This window comes from Crocodylus porosus, unplaced genomic scaffold, assembly GCF_001723895.1.
Source record: "Crocodylus porosus isolate Cpor-Errol unplaced genomic scaffold, CroPor_comp1, whole genome shotgun sequence".
NCBI lineage: Eukaryota > Metazoa > Chordata > Crocodylia > Crocodylidae > Crocodylus > Crocodylus porosus.
In genome coordinates this window covers 61,736,384-61,760,408 of record NW_017728907.1, presented here as the reverse complement: position 1 = coordinate 61,760,408, position 24,025 = coordinate 61,736,384, and the positions used below count along the sequence as shown (strand labels likewise).

Genomic DNA, 24,025 nt, shown 5'->3' with positions numbered 1-24,025 from the left:
CCATTTTCTAGCATCTAAATCCTGAGATACTCCATGACCCATGAAACGGACAGGACTTTTCATGATGGGGACCTCTGCGGGCTGCCCTAGAATCACTGTAGTGCTGCAGGCCTATCCTGCCCCACCTACGCTACATGCGAGGGCTTGCAAGGGAGTGTCTGGTGGGTATCCTAATGGCTATCCATAGTCCAACTCAAAGGTCCGCCCACTCAAACGGTGCTTCAGGGTAGCATGGTTAAGGCATATCAGTTTTTTGTAGGCAACAGCTTGCAGGGGATGACATGGATAGCATCACTTCTAACCTCCACTGACAGCTAGGCTGTCCCAGTCAACCCACGGCATAAATCCAGCGCTTAGTGTTATGCCTCAGCAGCCATAGCAAGATGAGCCAACTGCTTTGCCATTGTACCCTGGCAAAACTGTTGGCCACAATGTCTCATTTATGCTTTCTTGTTGTTCCTACAGCCTACCCCAGCCGTTGTGCCTGTTGAGAAAATGCTGAAACAAAAAGGATCATTTCACTCTCAGTACCAATTTCTCTTCACCCTTTTTTATTTTCTCATTTAAAACTCATGCCCCAATGCCTGGCCTACACATGGGGTTTCTGTTTTGACTGGGGTGTGCGTGTGCGTGTCTGCCTAACGTGTTACATTTAGAGGTAGGGTTTTTTGTTTCATTTTCAACTAAATCAATGCAATCTTTAGTATGTGTGTAGCTATACTGGTACAGAAGGTGCCCCAGAAAAGGTTGTTGGTTTTTTATTCCCATGTTTTTAGGCAACTAAATGCTACTATTAAGCATACCCACAATGGAAGAGTGGGGTGGAAGGCTTTCCTTCTTGACGTGTAAGCTTCAGATGCAAAAAAACTGTACACCCAGAAGATTTCTCTCTGTCCGGTATTACAAGTATATGTTCCCTTCACGTGGAAGATTCTGTTTTGGCTGGATACAGACGTCAACTGATGTCACTGTGCTGACACCGCCGGTTTAAACAATTAGGCCTGATTGTATGCTTTAGAAGCAAGTTATTTCCTGGCTGTACCAGTAATTTTTTCTAATGCCTATTACTCTTATTATCTATATTGATCCACTTTCTTTTATTATAAAACTGCTATTAATAACCCTTCCATTTAGCCCTTATTATGAACTTGCCGTTATAATTTACATGGCTAAGCGTAACACGCCTTGATGTCTACTTAAAAACACAACTTTTTCCCCCTTCCTGACAAACAGAACAATGTGATCTTGTGCTGTTGTAAGACCATGGGGTGGGGGGGAAGATAACGTAAGTTGTATGGCTGGAGTCACAAATTGCCCTCCACCTTGCATTTAGTAAGTCAGAATGGTAGCACTCTTCACCCGCCATGTACTCTCCATTAGAGAAAATGGGTACACGAAGTAACAGTGAGCTGGTCTTCCCATGCTGTCTCTACAATAGTGCAAGTGTACTTCAGTTTCCCTTTCTGTTTAAACAAGGGTACACAACATATATTTGTAAGAGATTTTGAATTTTTTAGCACAAAAATATTTAAATGTGTTAATACTAAAAGATACATGGGACAGTAAATCAGAATAAAATGCAAAGAGGGAGAGGGGCAGGGAAGCTTCATACTGCCTTTTACAAATCTGCTGTGTTTCAATGAGGAAAAAAAATGTATTGCTAGCTTTGTGTTTTTCTCTTATTGAAGCAGCAGCATTCATGGACTGCCTCGAGCTTATTTCCAGGGAACCACAGCAATGCCACCTGCAGGGTGAATGATGTCTTTTTTCCTTTTGCAAAGAATGATTTGTGTCCAAGGCATTCCTGAGGCAACAAACAACAGAAAGAAATGAAAGGAATCTGCTGCAACACAAAGGTAGCAGAAAGGATGGATTGTCACCATGCACCGGCTAGATAAATCTGAAAGGAAACAGGAACTAAAATACAAGGGCAGATTGAATTCTGGTATTAAAAAAAAAATTCCCCCAATACTATTGCTGTATATAGGAAAATGTCACTTTCAAGTTAAAAAAAAAAAAAGATTCTCCCCTTACAACCTATGGAGGTTACATAACAGGCTTAGAGTTATATTTACTGCCATGCCTGTGCCTACAATCAGGGTTACAGTTATTGGGCAAAATACCAGACTGGGAGGCAGGTGTTGTCCACTAATGTGCTGTGAGCTATACAGCAAAAAACAAAACAAGACAAAAAAACCACTCAAACTCTTACAAATTAAAAACCTAAAGCAAAGAATTGTGAAAACCCTATTATCCCCATATTTATTGAAGCTGGAAGAATTTCAAGTGAAGGATTTCAGGCATTATTATTTATTCTAAGTCACCCTCAGCCTCTTTTAGGGAGGGTAAAATTTAAGTCTAATACGCTTATTTATTAGATTTATATCCCATCTTATCTGAAAGGCTCAGAGGTTTTTGATAAAACATACAGCCCACAGATGGGATTCCCCAAAACACTCCTGAAAAACCTGAGCAGGCCAACTCCCCATTCTCATTAACCACCTCTGGAAGGCGGACCATGCATCTGAGAGCTGCCAGCTCTCTGCAACTTGCTGTGTGGCTTGGGGTACGCTACCTGGATGTCTACACCACATCAGACTATGCGAAGGAGCGCTGCTGCACACGTGTGCTCACTCTTTCCTCATGTGGTATATCCCAAAAAAGTAACATGAGCATTTTCTTGTACATGTCCAAGGCATGGCCAGCACCAGGCTCGGGCTGGGTCCTTTCTACGTAGAGTGACGGCCTGAATTTCCAATGCCGTTCTAACAGCTGTGACATTACATTTAAAAAAATTATTTCGCATGTGCATACCGGGAGTGAATAGGCGTGTTGTGTTTGCACACTCCAGTTCAGTACAAGTGTGCTTTGTGACTTATCTCCACCAGTAAAACAGGAGGAAAGCTCAACTTCCAGGGAGATGATGAAAATTGTAAAATATCGCTTAAGATGGAAGAAGCTGTATAAACTGCTAAAAACAACTTCTATCTGTCATCTCTGACATTAATCAGAAGGTTATTATTTGCAATTTGATGACATTAACATAAAAACCATGACTCCTTCACATATAGTTAATGTTTCATGCTGAATTTACAAGTTCATTGTACTTGAAGTGACTGGGTAACTTCTGTCACAAACACACCCCCGCAAATCATTTTATAACTGCCATGAAATAAAATTGTAGATATAAGAACCAAAGAAATCCCTTCACAGGCTTTATGTAATTGCCAAGATCTAAGTAACTGCACAGTTCAAATAAACAAGCATGGCAGAGAACCAGGGGACTTCTTGCTTCTGTCGGAACAATGGCATCTTATTAAATTTCCACGTGATCCACCATCTAGTTCGACCACAGAGACAAACTGTGAAATTGTTTAGAAGGGCAGAAGTATGAATAAACGTTATCCACCTGTGCCATAACATTTAAGTTGTGCTCTTTTTGCTATAAAGACACTACAAACTTTCAGGGTAAAAACAGTAGAAAACATGGCACACAGTGGTTCATTCTGTGTCTTTCAAGCAGCAACTTCCCTTCTGCTCAACTGGTATAGCCTGCGATGCTGTTAAATCCGCTGAGGATTTATATTATTGAGACCATCAGCTCCGAGTACATCCTCTGGGTGAAAAAAATCCCTCCTGGTGTCCAGCCAAAAACTCTTCTGTGATCTCAAATCAATGCCCTTCTTCTATTGAACAAATAGTTGGTGTACATCTTGGGTCCTGTTGTGTCCCATGCAGAGGTGCCAAGTAGGCCTGTGCAAAGTGGGTAGCATTCACTTTGGATTTGGCCAATTCAGGGGACAGCGATTCAAATCACTGTCCCAAATTGATATGGCTGAATCTGATTTTGGAGCCCTTCAAATTGATTCAGACCTTTTTATTGGTCCCCTGATTCAATTTGGATGTGGAGATTCAGCCACCAAAATCGGGCCAAATCTCCAAATAGAAGCCTCGCACATCCCTAGCGCTGAATACATGGGGGCCAGCCCCTTGGAAAGAGGGCTGTCACCCAAAATGCATAAGACTTTCTACCATCTTAGCGCCCCTCCCCCCCAGCAAAAGTAAAAGTTGGTGCCTATGGTCCCATGCACATATTTACACAACACAGTATGAGCAGTTACCTATAATCACTGCATTCAAAGTTAAACATGCTCTGTCCAATAGGATATAAAGACCTACAAATGTAAACCGGCACAGCTGCATTGACTTCAGACTGAGTTACACCAGTTGCATATCTAGACAAATATTTTCTAACAACGCTACACAGTTAGGAAATGCTATTATACTAAACCACAGGCCAACCCCTACCTGGACCTATGCCACTTTGCACCAAGCAAGAAGCGAATTTATCGCTCGCTGGAATTTCTGTTGCGCAGCCTTGTCCGTTACAACCTTCTGAGCAACATGTTGTAAAATGGATGATTTCTGTAACTCGGTGAAAATGCTTGCGTTACAAAGCTGACTCAATAGACACAACTGGCACTCTTATTAATCCTGTGCTAAACGCAGAAAATAAAGAATGGATTGAACAGAGGAGCATGAACACTGAAAAACTGCACCTTCCTTATCTAGGATAGCTGATGCCCTGCCTGAACTTAACTCGAAAGTCATCTATTAAAAGGCACCAGGATGATACTTTTGTATACCACTCACTCTCCTGGTTTTCACGTGGTCAATCTCTAACAGTGATTGTTAGAGATTCTAACCTGCCCTCTCAATTAGACCAGAGTATCTGGGATACTTCTGACCTCAGCCTTGGCCTATGTTTTCCACACACACACACACACACACACACACACACACACACACACACGACTGGGAAATAACCAGCATGAATGGAAACAACCTCAGTTTTATCATTTCTTATGATGCTCTGCATGTCTCATGATTTCCCAGCACTTCTACCTCCTTCTCCTGAGATGTTCCTAGAAGCTCAGGATTACCACCTTAGCTTTCATTGATTCTGCTTCTGTCATTAGACCCTGCAGCTGGCAGCTGAGTTGCAGCTTTTTGACTACAAGTCAGACTCCCAGCCAGGCTCCTACCTTCTGCAGTCTGCTTGCCTGCTACAACCTGCTTTTTAGAAAGCAGAAAGGCAGCTGGGACCCATAGGGCAAGAGCAGGTGCCAGGAGCCTGGAGTCAGAAGAAGCTTCTATTCATCTCATTCATTTAGTGCTACACTGGAGATGATCAATTTGAAGAAGAGAGAACTGTGAATCTCACCCAACTTCATTCTGGCCATATTCCTCCATTACTTGTGGTTCCAGAAAGCAGAGCAGGGAAGGTCAGTGTCAGGGGTGAAGGGCAGGGTCAGTGTCTGCGTGCAAGGGAGGACAGTGAACGGCATGACACGTCTGTTAAATTGCTGGTGAACAGAGGTGGGGCTGAGGGGAGTCAGAAGGAGAAGGGAGAAGTGTTTCCCACTTGTGTGCGTCTTTTTGTCCATTTCTTGAAATTCATGCACACAAGGAGTGGGGCTGCCTTAATGTCACAGGAAGGAAGGCCAAAAAAGAAAGGAGCTCTTTGAAAATTATGTGCATCTCTGAATCTGCAGGGTGTCTCCTTGGATGCATGCCTGTTGCCTAGACAAAGAAGATCCCCTCCTCCTGCTCTCAGCAGTCCCCACTGCTGCATTTTGTCCAGGGCACTTTGCAGAGGACGTTTTAAGTTTCTAGAGACCCTCACAAAGTCTCTGGTTCCACTATGCATGGTCTCGTATGTGATTTTCTCTCTCCCTCCCTCCTCTTCCCACCAGCACCACCAGAGGATAGAGCAGCGCTCCTGAGACAGAAAGCCTGAGAGTTGCCTTGTGGTAGATGCTCAGGACTACTCTAAACATAAGCTCTGCTCAGTTACCAGACTTGGACATGCATTCAGGAGGAGCAAGCGGACACTTCTTGTTTCTCAGAAGTGGTCCCTGGCTTGAAGGGAGGCCTCATAGGGACTTAGCCAAAGTTTAATTGCATTAAACCTCTGTCTTCCAACCTCTTCCCAACTATGCTGCCTGGACACTTGCCTGCACATCTTTGTATAGTTTTCCACCCCTCTCCCTCCCTCCCACACACTTTTAAAGAACCTCTCTCTCATTCATACAACCAAGGAAGGAGCACTAATGCTGTAGCTCCTTTCTTAACTCCTTCTCCAAAAAACTTGATGGGAAACTTAAAAGCAGGACAGTTCAGCAGACATTTATTGAGAATAATTGGCTGTCCCCTTATTTGGCTGTTTACAGTCATTGCCAGGATATCATTTTATACCCACCTGGCACAGGGGTGAGCAACTACAATAAGAACACAACTAGGGTCACACTAGCCCTTGGCAGTACATAAGTAGGGGAGGTGAGGGTAACCAAGCGAGAGAGAGCGAGTGTGAGCACATACATGTACAAGCAAGTCCCAAAGTCTGAGCATAAGGTTTGAGCATAACCGAACTTTGAAATCCAAATCCAATTCAGATCTCAACCAGGATCAAGGTCCAAGTTCTACAAATTGGATGTTCTTCTGTACTGCTCAAAGGGTCCTCCGTTTCCTTTTTCTTAGAGAAAGCATCTAGTGGAGTCCTCCTCTGCTAATAATCCTAGTGCTTTTGTTGTTGACTGCACAGTAACCTATGTGCAGTCCAGATGCCTAACAGGTCTTTTCCCATGCCACTGCACAGGAGCTCTCTAAATGCGACTGAAGTGCCTGCTTCCATCACTCCCACCTAGTTACTGATGCCAGCCTGAGTACAATGCACAATCTGAGAGCATGTCAGAAATGCTGCTAGAGAAAGCCAAACTTTGGATCTTTTGCCAACTGTCAGTGCAGATAATAAAATGGCATTGCAGGTCAACACATGCCACATCTGGACAAATATCTGCAACATATTCTCCTTATGGAGATCACTGAAGAGTACACAACTTCTTCACAATCTCGGGAGTAGAAACATACTGGGTGCATCTACATGAGACACTATACCACCATCACCATAGCTCCTTGCTTTGGCAATGTAGCATTGGTGGGCACAAACCATGACACCACTGTTACTGCACAGTAACAACAAGCTACTGTGCAGTAGCATGGGAAAAGACCTGTGAGGCATCTGGACTGCACATAGGTTACTGTGCAGTCATTAGGTTAAGCAAGTACCAAATGACTGTATAGAAAAACAGTCTAGTCCAGTGCACATGTAGATGCATCCACTGACAAGTTGCCACTGCTCTCAGACAGCACACATCTGGCTGAACTTGAAAGATTACAGGATAGGAAAAAAAAATGAAGAAGTCGGGAGAGATGCTCAGGAAAGAACTCAAAAGAATTAAATAAGCCTTGCTATCTATTCAGTGTCTTTTCCAAAGATCTGAAAAAATTGAATGAAAGAAAGCAATGGCTCACAACTCTCCTGTGAACAAATGAGTATATTACATACAGGAAGATTGAATCAGAACTGTTACAAGAGTTGCTTAAGGCCCAACAGTAAACTTGGGCAAGGGGAAACAGGGCTGGAGGCAAGAATCTGGGTCTCCTGGAATTGCTTGACCAGTTATAAACTTCCCCTTCTAGGAGGATTGTAAAAAAAAAAAAAAAAAGAGTTTGACTAACATAGGGACAAGAGAATTTCTAAAGCAAGAACAGTCTGGGGGAAGGACAAAGAGACATAGTTAGCCATATTAGTCTGATGCGATATAGAAAGTATGGTAGATTTGCATCTTGTATAGAGCGTGCGTGCGTGCATGCCACAAGCTTTTGTGGGCTAAAGCTCACAATGATGAATTGAGCCTGTGTATACCAACTTACTTTGGTTAGTATATAATGTGCAAATCTACCATTTTAACTGTCTTGATAGGATACAGTACAATAAGCTGATTCAGCTGTTCCGAGAAGTCCAAGCAAGAGATAAGCTGAAGATGACAACTTGTCAGGATATTAGCATTCAAGCATCCCCGAAAGGACCCTAATAAAAACATACAGAATTATCCTGAACCAAAGAGAAAAGCAAGAGATGGATATGGGAGCAAAGAAAAAAAAAAAAGTGGTCAGAAAAGAAAATACTTCTCATACAAAATATTTTCCATAATATGGTTCTAATAATAAGAGTGTATCATCTATAGGTGCCCAAGTGAGATGATAGGCCCCTTGTAAATTGGTTGCATACAAACGCACAGGGAGAGAAACACTGTGTCCCAAGGAGTTGCTCACTGTCCAAACATAGTGGGAACAAAGAGAGAACAGAGCAAGAACAACGGACTCATCGTTTCCTCCAAGATCGCACAGTAGAGCAATAGCAGAGGTGGGAACAGAACCAAACCGAACCAGGTGTTTCGACTCTCAGGCCACTGATTACACAGCCTCATTTTCACTGTTTAAAGAAAACTATCATATACTTATCAAAAAGTCCAGACCTACCACCCATTTGCCAGATACAGAGCAACTCTAATCATTCTTGAGGTTCTGCTGCCTGCTGAAGTAGCAGGCACTGTATCCTCTCTTGTCTTTGGATAATTAATACCCAATTCCAACATCACTATTTTCTAAATTGTTAAACAAGCTGAACAACAAAAAGGAGAAAAAAAAAATGCTACCATTTTCACAAAGCAAAGTGGAATGGCTATGAACAACGTTCCTAGACACAAAAATTTCAGCAAAACCCCACACTTTCCATTCACGTGATGAGTTTACCTGTTGTGGTCTAGGACTAGCTGAGGCAGAGCTGTTCAGCTCCGATTAGGAAGCTTGTGACCACTGCCCCCACTTCAGCCCTCAGCATAAACAGAACATCAGGCATAAAGGGCTTGCTGTAAGTTCACCAGTTCACTATAGCTGAAGTGTAAACTAGAATCAGTTAATAAATTACTAAAGAAAAAAAACAGCAAAAAATATCCACTGTGGAAGGAAGGATTCCAAAGTATTTGTGATCTGTAGTATAACAAAAAAGAAGCCGGAAAAGCTGTGCTCGAGGAAATAGCCAAGTAAAATTGACATGGATGTGATCTCCTTGTGAGAAGCTAAGAGGAGAGTATCCATATATTTTATGTATATTTTTTAAACAAGCCAGAGAAGCTGCGATAGAGAAGATTCTTTCAGTATATTATTAGAAATAATTATACTACCATTCTGCAGGTGCTGAAAGTAATTAAACAGACATTTTTGTATTAGAAGTCCAAAGCTAGCAGGATTTCAGAAATCTTCTCTCCCTCCTACTCCCCCCTACCCCACTGATTTTAAAGTGGCCTGTCTAAATTTAAGCGTTTTCAAATAAACCAAAACAAAACAACGCATTAAAACGACATTATATTTATGCATGTCTAGGATCATATAAAACAAAACAAAACAGAACAACTCTACTACAACTGGACATGAAAATAGAAAGCTTCTATTGGAACACTAAATGGAGAAGGGTAAAGTCCTGTATCATCAGCTGCCAGAAAAGTGATTGTTTAGGAAAATCTAATGCAACATCTGGTATGTCAATTTTATTGCCCCTTCCAGTTCAGTGCGATACATCCAGTTTGACTATTATATTAAAAAAAAAAAAAAAAAAAAAAAAAGGTCAGATGGACATGAACAAAGCCCACTTTCTAGGTAAGTGGTGGGACTGTGCTTCATTCCAATGGGTGCTCTAATATCTCTGGCATGAGCCAAAATAAAGCAGCTCACATGGACAGCAGAAAGCATAGGCTAAGAAAACAATAAGAACCCAATCCCATTTCCACTGAGACCATTCTTTTAATACTCAAGATCCATAAATGTGAAAAGCTTTATTGTAAAGATATAGAGCCCAATTGTTATGTATTATTAGTGCTGCATACAAGTTAACCACACCAAACATTTTCCATTTTCAGGCCCTATTTTCAGCTGCCAACAACTGCTAAACTTCAATTCAGGATTGCCAACTATAAATTTATAGATGGTCCATAAAAAAAAAAAAAAGGCCGAAAACACCTTTCCTTAAAGTCCATAAAAATATTATAATAATAATAATAATAATAATAATAATAAAATGGAGCCATCCATAAAAATGAAGTGACAATAAGCTTGATGGACAGGTGGTACACAGCAGTACCACCTGGTATTAGGGGGCCGAGACAGGAGGCTAGGGACAGAAACTACTCATAAACCAGTATAAGCGATCAGAAACCAGTTCAAATCTGTAACACAACAGTTCAGTGAACATAAACTGCTTTCAAAATGGCCAAAACTGATTTAAGATGAACCTGAATGAATGTAGTATCAGCTTTAACTGATTTAGTTTAAATCACTTTATTGAACTTCTGTCCTAGATCCCCTCCAGATCCAAGTTAACTCTCAGCCCCCCCAGCATCCCGGGATGCTTTGCACCTCCCCCACAAACCCCCACTGCAGGGAGGGTGGGCTACCCTGGGCCCAAGCTGTCTGCTCCAGCCAAGTAGGGAGGCATGCTATAGCATCCCACGGCTTCTGGTCTGAGCCACTGCAGGCATGTGGCTGCATTTCTAGAATCAAAAGTGAATGTGTGTTCAATTTACACAGTTTAGACTTATTTGCAAAGATTGAATCAGCCCCAGGCTTTTTGATGGTCTGTACTTAGCTGAGGGAATTGGGGGAAGGGGAGAAAGGGGAGAGAAGCAGGACCAGTGGGGGTAAGGTTGGGGCATGGACTGAGGTGGGGGCACCACTGTGCAAGGTGTGGTCAGGTGTGTAACACTGTGATAGTGAGTAAGGGATCCCTGCAAAGGGGGCAGCATGGTGTAAAACCATTGCTGAAGTCAAGGTTTCCAACTGAAAAAAAGTTTTTTGTTATTTCTGTTTTTCTTACTGATGGTCTGCAAATATTCTCCAGACAATCAAATTTTGTTTGTTTATTAGGTTTTGTATTAAATGACTAAATTTGAATCCCACCCTTGTCACTGTCATCCAGGGCCTAGGAGAAGGGTTGTATTTACATTACGCAAAATGTACATCAGTATACATATTTGATTGTCAGTAAAAAGTTTACAGATCGCACGTTAACAAATTGGGTTGGCAGCCCCAGTTCAGTTGGGCTGCCAACAGGAGCATGAACAAGGCAGATACCTCTCAGACTTGTTTGGAAAATTTCAGCAAAAATTGTTTGGGCACTTCCCAGAATGAAGTTAAGGGGAAAATTGTTTGAAAAATGCTTATGACTAGATTCCTGAAAGGCTCCCCAACCTCCACATTTCAGAGAAGGGAACTGAAGTTTGGCAGGAAATCTGGCAAAGAGCATCCACCCAGTTCCAGGGATGTGCCATTTGCTGTCCCTGTCCAAATTTACCTGGACAGCATTTCTATACTACCTGTAAGATAGGGATAACCTGCTTCATTTCATGTTTGAGAAGTTTTTTAGGCTGCTCTTGCTATGGTATCATAAAGTCTATATAGAAATAAATATTTATTTATTGCAATATGTTATGGTTTGTGGTTAATTAAACCTGAGGCTACCTAGTAAGTAGTGGGAACAAAAACAAATATTGAGTAGTTATATTCAATTTGGTGGACACTATGCAGCTCATGTACAGAATGAGGCAGGGGTTCCATGCAAAAAGTGTCTTTCATAAAGAATTTTATTATATGCACCCAAGTGTGCAGGGGTGGGGACAAATTATGGCTGAACAGGCAATAATGCTAACATTTCCCTAATTTACAAGTGCTGGACTGCAAGCCTAGTAATTTTATTTTAAACAGTGTTGGTGTGAGAAGTGTGTGTGTAATATATTGGTACTTTTCAAATTAAAAATATATTAGAGCTCTTTACAGAGTGTATAAACATGGCTTAGTCACAGTAAGCATGTCAAACCAGGCCTCTCTTGCTCTGCTATCTGGTGCCATATAAACAGGTACAGCCTGTTCCATGTCTGGGGTGTCAGCAACTAAACCCATGGACCCCGCCCGGGCTAGCTTGAGAGAGAAGGGTGTGTGGACACACAGCAGGACTAAAATCAAGATCTGTCAAAGAGCAAATGAGTCCTTGTGAGCCAACGGCCATCCATACCTGGAGAGGAGATGAGGATCACCAGGTCACTGCCTGAAGAATCACCAAGGATGCAAAGCAGCTCAACTAACCAAGGGCTGTTACAGCATTTAAGGTGCCACAATGGTTGTAGCGGCCCCGGGACTGACTTGCTGACTTGAGTTGCAGTAAGACAGGTACGACAGAGAGAATAGAGCGGATATTCTTCACTGACAACAAAAATTTATGTAACACAGTGGGCCTTAGTCTGATCTTACCATGAACAACTTCAAAGCAGCGGAGTTATGCCAGTGAGAAGTCCTGCAATTCTTGAGCCCTGCTCAGTCTACTACATTTGCAAAAAAAATGCCATGAGAGCAAGAATGGCTAGGACCTTGATTTTTCTGTTTTGTTTTGTTTTTAATCTGCTTCTCCAATTCAGCTTTATCATCTGGAACAAAGTATTCCCAAATTTAAAAAAAGATGAGAGTGCCACCTACTGTGCAATCAACACTGCTTCATGTAGAACCAGATACTGGCTAGACCAAACTGTTTCTGCAATAAGAGTCAATGAAATTACAAATCAAGGTGATTCTGGCTTCAAGGTTAAAAGCCAATGACGCAAAAGAAGAATTATAGATGTCAAGCTATTTGTGCACCACAGGCTGCTTCCATTTAAGGAACTGCAAAGCTGAGATGATTAAAACTACGTGAGGTTCTTAGCTACAGATTTTCCATATCATCAAAGAATAAAGAAATAGAACCTAGTAATTATATAGAAAATATGATACAAGAACCCTATGTCAGAGGGATTACATAAAAGCATCTTTTGGTTTAGATGTGAGAAAAACATTTTGATATGTGGCCAACTTCCCAAATTACTATAACAGATGTACTAGGAGGTCCCAATTTTGCAAATGCAGAGGCTTCGGGGATTTGGGCCTGAATCCTTCTTCCAATGTATTTCAAGAAGAAATTGGATACTGATGTGGGGAGCATCACAAGTGCTGACTTACATCTGTACCAGGCAATGGATCTGTCTACTCTTCATTTTGACCTAGTGAAACCACACCAAGTAGAGAGCAAGCCCTCGGATATATTCCCAGAACCCTGCAGCTGACTAGCAGACTGCCAAGCCTTGGTGCAACATGATTGAAACACTGTTTAATAAGAAAACAAGTGGCCTGTGCTAATCAGTAACCAAATGATCTCAAGATGTAGCCCAATTATTGCCTGTTGTAATACTCTTGGCTGGCTAGCTAGCCACGACGTTCTTGTTCATTCTTCCCTTACTCTGGAGACTGCAGCTAGAGTGTCATACTACTGTGCATTTTCATGTTTCAGCTGGCACGTCTCCAGGATAGTCACGTCTAATAGATCAGATAGGAGCATATTTCAGTGACAAGTGATGTTCCAACAAGTGCCTTCAAACACATTGACCAAATGCCATGACAAGTGACTAATCCCAGGCCTTGTGATTCCATAATTTTGACATGGTGACAACATAGCATCACAGGTGCCTCTGTAGAGATGATCACAGGCAAGTCATCTGCAGCATATACAGCACTTTACCAACACATTCCCTTAGCCCTGCCTCCCAAAGAAATTTCTCTTTGAATGCCACAGACTCAGGAGAGGGGGGAATCTGGTTATATCATAAAAAAAAATCCCTTTACAAAGGCTGAAAGATGAAGGTGGCATGTTTGACGGGTGCAGTTGAAGACTGGGAAAAATTAAGATCCAGCCTGGAACGCAGAACGGATCTCAAACCAATCCGTTTAAGGGGAAAGTAAGGATACACACCTGTCTTCCCTTTTACGCCCCCCATGGCGAGACCTCAGAGCAGGTGGCTCCCTTATTTATTGCTCTCTCTATAGCTATCTAAAATACAAGTTCTTGGGCTTCCATGAGGCAAGCGAGAGTTAGTAGAGACTGGGGAATGTCTGACTCAGGGAATTCCTAGGACATGTGAAATTTATATACAGGAGGTATCCAAAGCCCAGCAGAGTCCATTCTTGATCTGAGAAATCAGCTGTTGTACCAGCAATGAGCTTAGCAAAAGCAAAAGGCCAGGGTCACAGGCTAGAAGAGGGATCAGAGCTTTCGGGGTAGTGCCCTTCCTTTCTCAAAGGTTTCAGATCACCTTAGAGCCCGTGAAAGATGTGGTGAGCATGCACGAGACCCATCTAGAGACCACATTCAGGTCTATATTTTCCAAACTGGAGTTTTCATGCACCAGCTCCCTCAGTACAGCTCATAGCAGCCTAGAGAGAGCTAGGTTGAGACTAGGTCAACATTGGCTTGGTGGAGACACAAAGCAAGGAACTATGATAATACTATTAACAGAGTACTAATAGAACATATGTATTTGTAAAGTAAACTGGTTTTTAACTTTAAGCAGCCGAAGAAACATTTTTAAAATTTAGTGCAATAGACTCACTGTTTCACTAGATGGTGCTGGTGAACCGTTAACTGAGGAAGACTTGCAATACAGCTGACCTGACATGCAGGCTGATCAGGTGGATCCTGATCTTGACTCATTCTATTGGGTCTAGGTATTGGGCTTTTTTAAAGAAAAAAAAAAAACCCACACAGAGAAATAGACTATAGGGAATTACAGGGGTAGACTGAGGTATTAAAAAGAGAATGATGTTATTATTAATGCCATCAACTTTAACCTTCATGGCACACCTGAGGCAGAAAGCATTATCCCTGTTACTACTGACTGGGCAATGGAGGCAGAGAGGTGATGCGATTTAGTCGTTGCCATGCCATGCGCCCGTGGCCGAGCCAGAACTAGCAGAGAGGATTTCCTGCCTCCCTGCTTGTTATCGACCAGGTCCACCCAGCCAAGAGCAAGTCTTGAGGCAAGAGCACCAGGGACTCAGCCTGCCACTTTTGCGGCTCCCTGATCTTGCAGCTGGTAGAGGCCATCGTACCCACCAGAAAATCACAAGTCGTTAGTCTGCCTGCCCTAATGCCAGGTGGTGATGTCCCTCCCCGCCCAGGACTCCAAACAGCTGAAGATGATTGGGGTCAGTGGTGTCCTGGACAAAACACAGACTGCCATCACAGACTGCTGCAGGCCACGTAGGCAGTTTTGGTGAGCTGTTGCAGGCCAAGTGAGCACCCCCCTACACACACACTGCACGCAACAGCTCACCAAAACTCCCTATGTGGCTTGGGGCAGGAGGAATGCGGTGTTCGGGGGTAGGACAGGTGGAGGAGGCCAGGATCATGAGGTGGGGGCCACAGGGCTGGGGCTGAGCCATGATCTGCTGCCTGTGCACCCCTGTGATGGGTGCGTGTGCGGGGGCGAGCAGGGAGCGGATCACAGCTCTGCCCCATCCCGCTTCATCACTCTCCCAAGATCCTGGACCCAGCTCTAGAGGCAGCTCTCTGCCTGCCTGGCCGCGTGCCCTGCCTTAATGGCCTGGGGCCGGTCTTCATGGAGACCCTGAGATTGTGGGGTGGTGACAGCATGGGGCCAGGTCCTAGCCAAAATCTGCTCCACACACATCCTGGCCCTGGGCTGTCACTGCCCTGTGAGACTGGGGTCTCCATGAAGACCAGCCAGGAGCTGCACAAGGAGGACGTGCAGCCAGGCAAATGGGGAGCTGCACCCTGGGCTGGGGCCAGGATCTCAGGGCAGTGACAGGGGCCAGGGCTGAGACTGGGACCAGGTTGTGATCTGCACCCTGCACACCGCTACCTGCAGAACCAGCACCCATCGCAGGAGCATGTGGGCTGCAGATCATGGCTCTTCCCCAGGCCCCAGCCCCATGACCCCACTCCGTGATCCTGGCCTCACCCACTTGTCCTGGCCCCACGTTGCCGTTGCCTCAAGATCCTGGGTCTCCCCTGCCCTTCCCATTCTTTGACCACCTTGAGCCCCATCCCAGCCACCTGGCCGAGCGCCCTGCCCACACAGGTCCTGCCCCCAGAAGTGGGTATGGGGCAGATGGGCTGGATTCAGCAGGAAGGAGTCACTGCTGCCAGAAAATTAAATCTGGCCCCTGCGCTGCCCCAGGGGTGGCCAGATGGGCCAAACACGCCATACTCTGGGCTGCTCCCATGGCTGGGCTGGATGGGACCGAGGCACCCACTGTGGGCTGGACGTAAACAATCCCTCGGCAGGCTGGATCCAGCCCACGGATGGTATTTTGACCACCCCTAGGTTAAACAGAGTTCCCATTTTTTCTGGCTCACGACCTGATTTACGGTACTTGTCCGATTGTTCCGCATGAATTTCTGCGGGGCTTGTAACTCCACTTGAGAGTGCTGTGACCAATTGGGGTTGCACCCCCCAGTTTGGGAACCAGTCCTTTAGAAGATGGCTCTTCCATATCCCAGCTAAAGCCCTCAAGTCACCAGGCTCTTCTGGAGTTAGTGTGCCTCAAACTCTCCTGCCAGAGCTGTTCAACTTTATACTAAACAACTTTAAATATTTATTGTTCTGGAAAGCAAGGCCAGCTGTATAGCTCAGCAGTTAGGACATTCACTTGGAATGTGAGACAGACAGAGAGAGAAACTTATAGCTAGGTCCTCCATATCCCAGAGAGGTTCCCCAGCCTAGACTTTCTGTGATCTCGCTGGTTTTGATTAGGGGTTTCATCCCCGACATGAGACAGTCCCTCAAGCAAATTTTATTTGCACCGAAACCTTGCAGCCACTGAGAAAGATTCACTTGGACTGAGTTTCAGGCCAGCCTGTGGCTTTATAATGCATTATGAAATTCCTACGTTTCTGAAACTTCTCCAACTTCTCCAATAGATTTTTTGAGAGTGTCCCTCTTCTGGAAGTTTTAACATCACCAACTTGGTTTTGTTTCCGAACAAAATTCAAGATTTTCCACTGGGAGGAAATTCCAGTTCTCACCCAGATTAATATGAGCCCTCAGGTATTATGCCAGCTACACCACTTGAGTCAAGACACGTCAAGCCTGGGAGCTGCCTTGCGTGTCATCAGAGGAGTTGCCAGTCATAACACTGAAAACAAGCGCTTGATCATCCAGCCCAGCCCCAAAAGGAAAGGTGATGTACTCCACCCATAGGAATCATTTCCAGCTGGGCTCCTACTGGCTCAGCTTTCCTTTAAGGCCTTTTGTACAACTACAGAGTACAGCAAGACATTAAATTCTTCAAGCCGCACATGTGGACCTCCATTCCAAGACTTTCACCCAACCGACTTAGGTCGCTAAGGACAAAGTTAGCTTTTGTCCAGTGCCAGATTATGACATGCTGAGGCCCTCAAGAGGCCCCATACAATAAACATAATCCGCCCCCCAAAAAAACAAAACATTTTCATGAAATTTTCAGATGAATTATTATTTCTGCATAAATTTATCAACTCAATATGAAGAACTGTGGAGCTATATTCTAATATTATAAAAGCCTTAGTCTGTCTACCATGCTTTATTTGCACTCTGATTGGCTGATGGAAACATCCAGAGTGCTCCAAGTGTAGGGGAGCACCGCCATGATTCTGAAGCTGCAACGAGGACCAGACAGAGGATGGGGGAGCCGAGGCCAGCAGCACTGGCCTTGGCTCCCCTACCCCGCTCCCTGCAAGCGGTGCCAGGGACTGGACAGGGGTGGGGAGCTGAGGCCAGCTTCCCTACCCCGGTCCCTGCAAGAGGCATAACAGCAGCAGCATGGGGAGTTAGGTGGTGGCGCTCCATCCCAACCCCCTCCCCACCATCTCGTCATTCTTGAAGGGCAATTTGCTAGTATATGTATATTTTTGTCATATTAGAATGAAAATGTCCAGGTTTTTTGTCTTATTTAGAGGCCCCTCATATCGTGGGGCCCTAAATTGTAGCTTAAATCTAAATCTGGCATTGCCGCTGTCAGTTTCAAGCTGTATAGCATCCTGTTGCCTTGACTTGCAGTATTGGTGACTTCCGCCCTGGACCACCCAGCAGGAATAAGTGCTCATTTCTTAAGATCCCTTCACTGTTCCGTGACTTGCCACAATCTAAATATATGGCTGAAGAGCAAGAGAGCGGTTTCAAAGAATTTAGAGACATAACCATCATCAACTAAAGCACATACGATGCAGTTGGATTTCACAGGATGTAAACCAGAATTGGGGCTGATGAACCCAGCTGTGGGCGATGTCTTTCAGTACAGACTAAGGCCAGGAGCACGTGTCAACTTTTTACTGGGAGAATTGCTGCTCTTCGAGTAAAAACTGCAAGCGTACAGGCCTTTATTCAGTTTCTCCTGGGGGAGACACAACTCATCCAAGGAAGGTCTTCTAGGCATCAACCCCCAGCATACAGAGTTTTTCCTTGCTGCTCCACATACCTTCCCCAGACTGGGACCACTCTAGTTTGGGGAAGATGTGAAGAGCAGGAGAGAAGGGGGAGCTGCAGACTCACCACCTGTACTGCTTTCACCAGGAAAGATTTGTACTCGTGGAAATTTCTTAGAACATTTCCACTGCTAGAAATGAACACTTGTTCAAGCCTTAAGATTACTCAATGTGGAGCCTTCTGATCTATGTCTTGGCCAAGGGGAACAAAGTAATAAGCAATCCAGAAAAGACTTGCGGGGGGAAGCATGGAGGGAAAAAGAGTCAAGCAACATTTGCAAACACGGTGCAGGCTTACACATTTCTGAAAAGTTTCTAGTAAATACATAAGGCCAAGTTCTGCTTTAAGTTAAGTTTTCTCCCAAAGAAATAGGCTTCAGTTGAATTGGGCCAATGTAAAGCAGAGACACATTTGGCCCCTCATATAAATGTTTTCAGTGCAAGTTGAATCCAGTTGAAAAGACTGCTTTTGGATTGGTCTGTTTCCACAGATAAGTAACTGGATAAATACATTTCATAATTGAAATTAATTTCCTGGCAATGTCTGTTTTGGGACGATAAACGTGATCTGTAGAAGTAAAAATTGTAACTACTATATGGAAATATTGCATTACACTGTAGCTTATTCCATAGGGCCCTGATTTATGGTATGCGTGACAGTTAATGTAAAAGTCAACAACCCTCCCCCCCCCCCGCAATTTTCACAAATAATACATTTTAAATTAACATTGTAGTAAAACCCAAGGGCCCAGATAAGGATCTGGTCCTCAGTGCACTAGGTGTTATGGAAAGACAAACAGTTGCAATCTATACCCAAAGACCATTAAAAAAAGTGAATGAAATATCGTGGAATAATCACAAATTAAGAGATGGGAAATCTGAACTGCAACATCCTCTTACAAAATGCCTTGTGGCATTTTAAAATAAAAATAATGCTTCAAATAGTCTTTTCTATCCAGGTTGCATGTTTCTAAATGCAGATGCTTGGAAATGTGGATCATGCTGTTTCATCTTTCCAAAGACAATTTAATCAACCACAGAACAGAGCATTCATACATTGCTTTGGGCCAGGTTCTTCACTGCTTTTTCCTTCTGTAGTTATTTATACCCATGTATTCTAAATTATGCAGGGGGGATTAGCTACTTCCAAGTGCAATCATCTGCAAAGTACAGAAAGCAATGGAGAAGTTCCTCTGCCTCTACATCCCATACTTAGTCAGATTCCCAGTCAGTCCCACCACAGAGGGTTGCGTTCAAGCTGTGTTTTAGATACAACTTTTGAACATTATAGCACCGTGTCCTCCTTTATGCAACACACATTATAGTCCTTAGCTGCAAAATTTGGGAAAGGATCAGATTTGGAACAAATCCAAAATAAGGTGTGTGCAGTTGCAGCAAAAGACTAGTAAGTTCAACCCCAGATTCATATTTCAGGGAAGGGGTCAGAACCAAGAGTGAGAATATATGGAAGCAGTGGCAAGACAGGTCATGCAATTAGCCTATTAAGCTGTAGAAACATTAATAAAAAGTGGAAGTGTGAACTATAGTCTACAACCCCAATGATCATACAAATCTTGTGTGAACATGGTCATGGAGGAGCTTTATGCTGTCATTTGCAATGATTCATATTTTGATTTCCCCCATGCTTTGCAGCAAGTGTAATTCAATCCACATTTTTGAAGGAAAACAACAACATGATGCTCAAGAGACTGATGCTGGAAACTTTAAATCAGTGGCTTCACTATTTTTAATAGACAATGGGCAATGCCAAAAGACCCAACCTGTATAATGGCCACAGGTGACATGAGTGTTCAGCTCCTAAAAAGGGCTTGCTTCAACTCTAGCCGACATTGGTAGGAACCTCTTCATTGATGTCAGTGGAAACAGTGTCAGACATTATTATTTTAAGACTGAGCCCATTGGGTGTGCAGCACTTTTGAAAGTCTGACATAACCATTGTATTTATAGCAATTTGGCCTTCATTTAATTACCCAATGGGAAAAGCTTTTTTTTATTTTATTTTTTAATTTTTTTTTTAATTCCAGTGCAAGGTTTTGGGTATTAAGCACTTAAAAAAAATCTGGCTCTAAAATTGCAACATCTTGCTGAAAAATGAAGGGACTGAAAGCATGTAGAAAATATCCTTTACACAGACATAACTCAGTTGCAACAGGAATGTAAAAAGGCACCAGAAACAGACTATTATACACAATTAATAAGTTACATTCTTTAATTGACGCCCCCTCCCAAAACAAACAAACAAACAAACAACGACTATGGATCTTGCTTAGAAGAATGATTATCTTCCAGTTTCAAATTTTAGAGGCTCCCATACAATAGTGTCAGGTACTTGGATACTACAGATGTGGTATAAGAACCTAAAGGAACAGAACAATTTCTATATTTGACTTTTGTAAGAAAAGCCAGTCTTGAGTTCTTAAGCTACATGCAAGAAAAATTATGGTTCACTAGTTTGATCCAATGTAGGTGTAAAAGCTCCTTCACAAGACAATAATTAGAGGAGTCATGCTTCCAAACTTGAAATTAATTTCATTGAGGTATAACGAACATAGCTCCTGTAACTAGACCTTTGACTAAGTCTGTTTTATCTTTTTACTCTCAGACAAATTTTATTTTAATCTTTAAAATTCTCTCATTTTTAAAAGGTGCTTTGTACTGTTTGTAACTACACTGGAAACTGCCCTGGAACTGCATATGAACTGTGCCTGAAAGGTATTTGTGGCAAGAGTATGAAACTTCACCATGGCATTCCACCACCATGCTTTTCAGCCCTGTGGATAGAGGTAAAACACATTGGAGAGATCCCCTAACCTAAGCCTGAAAGCCAATTCGGTGAGGTTTGTGATCGGGAGGACCATCTTCTGACAACTGAACTGAGATTTCCAACTAAATTTCACTTACGTTGCCAGACCATATTCAGACAGTAATTACTTTTAGTCAATATAAATGGGGCAGAGTAGAGCTTAAGGTCCTGAAGATGAAAGGATTCCTTTCTGCCTAATACACCCTGGAGTAAAGACGACACTAGCATTTCCTTCCTCCCTACTGACGTCAACTCACAGATTAGAACTCGCATTTAGCAAAGTTTACAGGCTGCGCATTTTGGTCCTCTTCATTAGAGGCAAGGCTTAGTGATGCAAAGCATATTAAAAAGGGGTGGCAATTACATAAAAGATTAAAAAGAAAGGTTGTCTAAGGGGCACAAGGAAGAACAGCTTTCAAAGTCCCTGATTTCATCATCTTTTCCTTCATATTTTTAAAGGGTCCCCCACTCTGGCCCCCCTCCTCCAATACACACACACTTTAGTTAACAGAATTACAGGCAGGAAAGGCATGAAAAAAGGACTGGTAATTAGAAGACTGTTTCTAACAATCAGAGCAGTGAAGTTTCAGAATAGCCTTCCAACAGGAATAGGCGGGGAAATTATCTAGCTACTTTTAAAGTGGAGCTTAATATTTGTGAACAAGTTAGTATGATGTGGTTGCTACCAATAGCAGTCAACTAGACTTCATCATTTAGGAGACTCCTTCTTGTCCCCTAGCCTAATGCCAATCTGGGGGGGGGGGAGGGGAGACAAAAAGACAGACACAGAGAACAAGTTAAAACAAACATTTTATTCTACAAAACGTCTACCAACTGTGTCCGTGATCTTTTCTAAGATTGTATACATCTATGGGCGCGTCTCTGCATAATGCTACACTGCCATAGCAATACACTACGGCGACATAGCAGCGGTCACAAACCCTGATGCCACAGCTACTTCACCATAACAACATGTGCCTGCATTATAGCACATTGCTACAGCAACATAGCAACTTAAAATAACTATGCATGGTGCGCACATGGCAGTATGGGTTATTGCTGCACTGTCATTTAGTATTTCCTTTGGAAGTATTAAAAGTAAGTATTAAATGACAGCGCAGTAACAAAGTGGGGTTTACCTTCCTCTGTAATGAGGAGCCATGGTCCTCTTGAGCACATTTGAGCAAACTACCTCTTGCCTTGCAGTGGCAGGACATAGAAACCACACTTGTACCCTTGTGCTACCTGTGGCCAGAGAGGGTTTTTTTTTGATGTTTCAGGCATTGTGCTTGGAAGCAGAGCTTAAGGGTTGTTTGTGACGTTTTTAAGACTAGGTTAGGGTAACCGTGTCTAGGACCATATAGATAAGGATGATGCTGCCTCAGTGATGATCTCCTGAGTCCCTTCCAGACATAGTTTTCAGTGATAGCTGTAAACAGGTAAGTACTGCTGTCAGTGAAGAAACATACACCGATTTGTACATCAAATCTCATCTAGGTAAGTTACTAGGAGCCAATGTGCTACACCCACGAAAAGGCAAATGGGTTCCTATTTCAAAATGGAAGAACTCAAACTGAAACAGGTCAACTTCTTCTTTAGTCTGGGAAAGGGAAGCTGAGAAGGATCATGGTTGCTCTGTATAAAAGGGATAAACACCTGGGAAAGAATAGAGCCATTTAAGTTCAAGGACAATTTAGGCACAAGAATTAATGAGCACAAGCTGGCAACAAATGAAGTTAAATTGACTGCTAGAATGTTTTTGACCATCAGAGCAGTTAGGAGTAATAAGAGCTAAAAAAATTTAAGTAGTGAATGGAACTGGAACTATAAAAGGGATTATGTGACATGGTTGCCAGAGATAGCAGGGGACAGGACATGATGACCCAGGAGGTCCACTATAATCTTGTGTTAATATAAGCTGCAGCATGGCCTCTCTCAAATCTGAAATCCTGCCATGGGCTCTATACTCCTTCACTTCAACAAGGAGACAGGGATCCTGTTGTCTGGAGCTCTTTGCAATTCTAGGTCCCACCCCTGCTTAGCTCTTTTTTCCCCAAATCAGTCATGAAATCTGCAATGTATGTCATTTGCAAGTACTAACTGAATAGTCTGGCAAAGCTGAAAATGAACTAATCACCAGGGATCATGGTTTCCCAGGTAAAAAAAAAACAAAACAAAACACCACCACAAAGCAAAACAAAAAACAAACAAGCCAATCATGAATTCTTCAATTAAAAAAAATCACAAAATCCTTGATTAAAATTAAAGGCCTCCCTACAGCCCCGCCCCAGCCCTGCTGGTGCTCCTCACTCCCCCCTGCCTACAGGCTCTGGGTCCTGCTCATACTTCTCACTCCCCCACCACCCACAGGCCCCTGCCCTCCTTGTGCCCCTAATGCCCCCTCTGCCCACAGCTGTCCTCATGCCCCTTGCCCACCACCCACAGCCCCTGGTGCCCCAGCTCTGCCAGAGACCCAAGTCCACAGCCCCCTGACCCCAACAGAAGGCAGCAGCTCTCGGTGGCTCACAACACCCAGATCTGTGTGTGGGGTGGGGGCAGGATGGGTGTATACTGTGGGCTTGAGCTCCCACCCTGCCCTGGGGTTTCTGCAGCCGATAGGTGCTGCCCAGCACTGCCAGGCAGAGTGCAACCGTGTAGGAAAGCTGCTTGCCGCTGCAAGCACTGCATCTCCTGCATGTGACACAGCAGTGAGGGGTACCACCGTGTGCCATCGCACGAGCTGCCACGCGAGTGCAGAGGATGCATTGTCAGAGTCAAAGAGCTTGCAGAGGCAAGCAGCTTTCCTGTGCAGCCATGCTCTGCCTGGCAGCACCGGGTCACACCTGCCGGGCTGCACAGGCCTCAGGGGAGGGCAGCAGGTAGGAGCCCAAACCTGCAGCAAGCAGCCCCCGCCCCCCCCCAGATCTGGGCAGTGCAAGTCCCCCTGCCTTCCCTGGAGT

General features: G+C 43.7%; 1 protein-coding gene across 1 annotated transcript in view; it reads right to left on the bottom strand.

Annotated features, from left to right (window-relative positions):
* SGIP1 (SH3 domain GRB2 like endophilin interacting protein 1) overlaps positions 1-8,740 on the bottom strand; it is a 200,262-nt gene extending 191,522 nt beyond the window's left edge. Inside the window, exon 1 of the mRNA XM_019531590.1 lies at positions 8,659-8,740. The gene's annotated coding sequence lies outside the window, so the exon portion shown is untranslated. The remainder of the gene's footprint in view (positions 1-8,658) is intronic.
* Positions 8,741-24,025: the final 15,285 nt, after the last annotated feature.